This window comes from Zea mays, chromosome 4 (genome assembly GCF_902167145.1).
Source record: "Zea mays cultivar B73 chromosome 4, Zm-B73-REFERENCE-NAM-5.0, whole genome shotgun sequence".
Taxonomy (NCBI): domain Eukaryota; kingdom Viridiplantae; phylum Streptophyta; class Magnoliopsida; order Poales; family Poaceae; genus Zea; species Zea mays.
This window is the reverse complement of record NC_050099.1, coordinates 195,260,234-195,266,734: the sequence shown is the minus strand read 5'-3', so window position 1 is coordinate 195,266,734 and position 6,501 is coordinate 195,260,234. Positions and strand designations below refer to the sequence as shown.

General features: G+C 40.1%; 1 pseudogene; it reads right to left on the bottom strand.

Annotated features, from left to right (window-relative positions):
* Positions 1 to 337: 337 nt before the first annotated feature.
* Positions 338 to 5,563, bottom strand: LOC103654360 (kinesin-like protein KIN-14D; annotated as a pseudogene).
* Positions 5,564 to 6,501: the final 938 nt, after the last annotated feature.

Here is a 6,501-nt window from a genome sequence, read left to right as displayed (position 1 = left end):
AATAAAAAGGCAGATCATTAAGCTAGATCAGGTCTAAGACATACCACAAGAATAAGGGATTATCCAAAATGATGTTCAGATTGCCAAGTCAATTAAAAAATTGCACATCAAGCATATATGGTATAAGGCTGAGAAAATATTAGCTTTCCAAGGTTGTCCAAATATCATGCATGGTGGTGGCTTGCATTTAACACCTTATTAAGAAGAAAACAAGAAATATAGTGCAGCCGCCAGCTTCTGTTACTCCTGATTCCTCGTCTTTTTCAGACAACTCTGAAGGGTTCACCACCACCGCGACTTCCTCAATCGGCCTGCACTTCATCTGAGTTCCTCTCCTTTAAGCAGGCTTGTTCCTGCATGCATCAAGCACTAACGTTCCAGTGACTTCTAACCATTCAACTGATAATCCCTCAACTTCATCATAATATATCCTTTGTTCCATCTGCATCATAAAATCACAGAGGTGAGAAGTAAGAAAAATGAAACAAGTGTTCCTTCTGTACGAGAGTTGGAAAAAAATCATACCACAAGCTTGGGCTCATAAACTGACATGAACCTAGGACCAAGTCCCAGAACTCTAGCATTGCATACTACAGTCTGAAAAGATAAATAAATAGCAGAATTTCAAATTAAAGATCACAGAAAAACTTGCTCGAAAGCTGCAAATGGTGATGCACCAGTTACCTCTTTGTTCTTTATCAGAGCCCACATGTAGAGCTTCTGTCCAGCTTCTTCTGCACGGCGACCAGCCCACTTTCTTTCATTACAGTGTTCAGCAATCTCCCCAAGATTTTCAGAGGAAAGAACCTTAAATTTCTTAACTGCAGCAGAAAGTGCCATTTTCCCTTCTTCAGATTCAGCAACATCTTTGCACAACTGAAGGCCTGTAAAACACATATCCATCAATTCACAAGATGCTTTGACTCCATTCTGGTCTGCAGAAGATTTCTTCTGTTACATATACAGTTATTCAGCTTCAATCACCGCATTCAGAGTCCTGTGAACAATTATATCAGGATATCTTCGAAGTGGTGAAGTGAAGTGTGTATACAAAGGGACAAACAACGCATAATGTGCCCAATCATCTTTCTTGCTTATCAGGTCCCCAGTGCAAAAGTATTCTGCTGACTGTATTTGCTTTGAAGCATAAAACATGATAATATCAAACATAACATGATCCTCCTGCAGCTTTTCCTTTATTCTAGAAAGTGAAAGTTGTTGAGGTCGCCTGAGCCAGGTCGCTGCCAGCAGGAGGGGGTGCATGCCTCCTCTCAATCATCTTATAGCCTTAAAAATTAAGAACACCAAATAAAACTGTAATGACATGCTTCTTGTAGCTGCTTACAAAAACTGAAGTGTGCATCATTCATGAAGAAGGCCAGTATCAAAGACAGTAATTGGCAGAGAAAACTGTGTTCTCAATTCTCATAATTATAAAACCAAATTTAATAGTTTGTCAATTTAATAAAAAATATAGTATTTTAGTAAATAGCGAAATTATGTAAATGGGTGTAGCAAAAAATGGTTGTGCCATCCAGCTAATGATCAGCTAAATAGCAAATGCAGTGGGTAAATCCATATCAAGTTTAAATAGACAAAAATATGTCAGTTTGGCACATTCTATTAGTGTTCTCTTAGTCATATCAAGTTAATCAACCCTAAAACTACCGTGTCAGACTCAGATCCATTTGCCACAAATACCAGCTCCTCAAGATTAGCATTCCCATGAAATTAAATTGTAACAGAAGTGCAAAGAGGTATCTTACCTGAAGATTTAGGAGCAGAAGGATCTCTTGGTTTAGACCGCAAGCTTGATGCTTGGCCGACTTTGGGTACTGTTAGCTTCTGGACTCGACTTACTACTTTGGCTCTGCATGAGAAAGAATGAAGAAGTTACAGACGACAGCCAAGGCCAAAAACCATTCCGCAGAATTTGCAAGAGCTAAATGTCAAATGAGAGAAAATATTATTAGCTCTAAGATCATAGAGAACTGGTAATACTCACAACCGCTCTTTTCCAGCTGTGCATGTTTTGTCTTGTTCTTGGTCCACAACGTTGTTCGCTGAACTGTCAGTTTCTACACCCGCGGGTATACCACCATCTGATACATCACTTAGCCTTCCATCTGAATCACCACCAGGATCAGCCGAGTTCTGGCTCAGTTGTCAGGCCTCGTCAGTAGAGAGCATAGACCTAGCTTCGGAATGCCTATCACTGGTGTCAGGCCCCGCTACCAAAGCTTGCCACTTTTCCTAGGGATGTCATTCCTTGAGAAGAGGTCGAATGCTTCAACAAGGAGTCACCATGTTTCGTGGACTTCAGTAGGGAATTGCTACTGTTGGCTAGTTGCAGTCGATCAATTTCATCATCCTTCTTTGCAATGGTATCTTTGAGCAGTGAAAGCTGCAGGTGAAAAGTTGGATGTCAACAACTGAATGTTTACTTCTGGATCAAATTCAGCCACCTAGATGACATATATTGAACATGGTATTCTTGATTTCTTTGCATGTCTAAAAGTCAACTCATGACCTTGACATTTTGCATCTACTGTTTCATATCAATCGCCCTAGCAAGTGAAGGAAAAGAAAAATATATGATTACCTGATCCATTAATTCTTGACAGCTTTGCCCTCCTTGTTGGTCCTTGCAGCACCTAGTTCTACACCAAATACACGTTCAGCAAATTTCAGTGTACTTAAAGTCTCAGTGTATGATGAAACATCTGGGTTGACTTGCACAAACATTAGAGTCTTTGCATGCCCACCTAAACAGGAAAACTTTTGTGTGTCAAGAAACCATATACAAAATTATGATGTAATGCAAACTAAATTTCTAGCAAAGAAGATCACCCAAAGAAGTTTGTAAGACTTGTGTAAGCTTGCTATTCATGTATGGTACACGAGCATTCTTTTTGTGATAAAGAAAATATAACATCCCCAAGTGCAGCCAAAGACTTGTTGATATGTTGTGCTTCTTTGAGCCTGTCTCCTGTAACTGCAGATCGGTCCACCCTTTCACTTCCTGCAAGGTCCACAAGATGCAGAGCACCACGCAAAGTGTTACCGGTTTTTAAATCCTGGCCCTGGACATGGATGGTCACAACACCGCACAAAATAAACAAAATAAACAAATTGCCCACAAGCAAGGTCTCTTTATACAAAAGACAAGCAGCACAAGTAACTTACCTGTGAGATCTGCTGCTCCTCTCGTTCAAGGCTGTTGCACTCATGGATCTATTGTTGTGCCCTGTTTGCATTAGTTCAATAACATGAGAAGTCGAATCAATAGGACACATAGTTGCATCAGGAACTGCAAGTCCATTGGGCTGGGTGGTATTCTGGATCCCTAGTGTGCGCAAGTTAAGGAAAACGAGTGGTTTGTTACATCACTTAAGTCAGCAAAAAACAATGGAATAAATTCCTACAAGTAGTATGATGGCAGTAGAATCTGAAAAAGGAGCAATGAGTAACCAACTGAAATTTGAAAGTTTTAATATGGTATCACTTAACTCATTGAGGTTTTAAAGAACTCAGTTTTTTGGAATGATATATTGAGTGGTTGACTGAAGTCTTCCTCCATCCAAGTGCTCATAAGGCCTTGTTTCGATGTTCATGTATCCCCGCAATCCATGTGTGTTGGAGTTAAACCAATAGAACACTTTCTTTTTTTGTTTTGGTCACTAAGCAAGAAACAAAACTGAAACATAAACTGGGAAGTCACTATATTATAAGCAAATATTGACATCTTAAGAAACATTCATTGTATATGCTCAAGTGATAAATAGGTGGCAACACAAGACAAGATTATACTCCAGAATGTGTGCTCTGTATCTTTCCCAACACAAGTGCAAGGAACTTATGTGAAGGATGTTGACAGACCTGAGCATCCTCCCATTGAAGGTGACAGTTTTATCAGAGTGACCATCTATGTTGGCAACGAATGCTGCACAAACTGAACCAGCTATGTATACTGCTGCCTGAAGATAGAAGAATGCAGAAATTTTTTTATACGGACCAGACATTGAAGATAAAAAAAATTCAGAACAAAATTTGCTACATTACTGCAATGCTGAACGTTTACTTATTTTGTAGTCATAAAGACACTTTTTGTTGAAAAATAAAGGACATACCTCAACATTTGGACCTAGAGAAGTGTATGACGGATCAGTTGCTCTGAGCCTCTAAGCACTCATTCGCAGAGCTTCATGGCCTTGTGCACATCCCTTAAGTGGCCCCACTTCATTCACATCCCTCAAGGAAAGTATGTTGTCATTTCCTAGCATGAAGACAATGTCCTATTTTTGAACAAGGAAAAAGTGTCAGTTATCGCAATATTGGATCGCCTTCAAAATACTAAAATAACTAAAAATTCAGTCTCCGACAGCCCATCTAATCAGTTTGGCCTTGGGTTACAAAGTGAGACCAGACATGCCGAATATCAAACTCAGAAGAGGCTAAAATACATTTTCTGGCTATTTTTATAACATAAAAAGGAAGGTCTATTTTATAGTAGTTAGGTCTGAATTTTAAAAAAAAACATGGGTAGTGGAATATATTTAAATCACTGGCGAGCCGCTAGCTGTAACATTCCATCTGAAATGGCACAATGGTTGAAGGATGCACTATATGTGAGCGAGGGCATCTAAAGTGCATAGGATAGGAATGATGCAAAATCGACAGGAATACCTGATTGATCTTGCTTAGTTTATAGAGAACACCGTGTCACACTGATCGTTCGGAGGATCTGGAATAGGGCCAGAGGCGGGACCCTAGGAGGAGTAATGGAGAATAACAACATACATTCCTGAAGTGACTAAGATTACAAGATTTCTTCTATCTAGTGAAGTGACTAAGATTACATGATTTCTTCTATCTAGTTAGATCACAAGGTTCTGTTCTTTTATGATGGTGCATAATCAAAACAGAAGATGGAAAATGCACGAAAACAATTAAAGAGTTCCACTCAAACCTAGGCAGCAGATTCACCAACAGCATTCAAAACCTCTTTTCTTTATTATTTCTGCTATTCCGGCTAGCGACATGCACGTGAAATATAATTTGGAACTGAAAGAGTACTAAGCAAGTAAGCATCATTACTCAAGCAAAAAAATATAAGAGCAAGTGTGATCAGTGAAGTGCAGCAGATCAACTAAAGAAAAAAAAGTGCTATGATCAGTTAACTGGACAGTGTTTGCTTTGATGGCCTGAGAATTAGGACCAAGTGGAGCGTCGGTGCCTTCTCTGTCTGAAGAGCCTCCTTAACAGCAAACAAATTTGTCAAAGTTAGCATACAAAATGGTCCAGTACATTCAATTTCGATTTTAGACTTCCCCTTCAAGAGATAATCAAATGTCCCGCAGAGTTGCCATGTGTAGGAGAAAAAACCAGTTTTGTGTAGTTGTCTTTGGAGCATATGCCTGCAGACAGGATCATCTGACATTCACTCTTACAATCGATAGAAACAGGATCATTTAGTGAGGCAATACAACAAACAGGTGGCTGGCACACATGGGTATCACACGACATGAGCACTGGAGCATGAGGGACTCACCGTAAAGGCCATCTCGACGGTGTCTGCTTCCAGCCGTGCCTAGACGTCGTCGTAGAACTGGTACTGGACTGTCTCCTCCCATGTCTTGAACTGAAGTTATTCCTATAAAACTTACTGACTGTTTCTACTCTGTGAGTTAAGGAAAGCTCAGCGAAAAAGAAGTTGGTTAGGTATGCAGGAACCCATTTGTGCCTTATTATTTCATACAGTGACTGCAGCCAATTAAGAATTAAGTAAATATCAATAAGCATTGACTCCTAAATACTCAATAGCTAGTAGCTAGCTAGGTGTTTCGGACCACTTACAAACTCAATTTGCAGCGATGGAGAGATGTTGGTCATGTTGTAGAGGAACCACCCTGCGCCAAAAACACAACCCACTCCATAAAGTGTCATCAGTGGCATGACCAACAGGGTACCTATTCCATACAACAGTGGCTTCCCGGCCATTGCTTCCGCATGCTTAGCAGCAAGGACAATTGCCCCCCTCATCTGCCAAAAAACAGAAACATGCCAAAATTTGTCAAGACCAAGAATTCAAAGAGAATTCCGCTATTGTTAAAGTAAGTCATAGCATTAACCACTAATCTGGCTACAGCCCTAGCGCAAGCCACAAGAGTTGCAGCATCTACTCCCTTAGCTCTCTACGCATCTCCAGCTCGAGCTCCAATTGCTCTGCTTCCTCCCTCAGGACCTGCTTACTCACTCAGGATCTAGAACCTGCAGAAACACAAACTTGTGTAACCAAAACTGAGCAATAACAACAATAAATATCAAACTGAAAGAATGGATTCTGGAGTTGTAGACTGAGGAACAACACGATATTCCATGGGAGTGGAGGCAACAAAAGATGTGGATTAGCCAAATCTCTTCTCCAAGCTCATTTGAGACATACAAAGTGATTTATCATCATCAAATCTAGCTCCTGCCATATAAAAATGCCTTCATAAA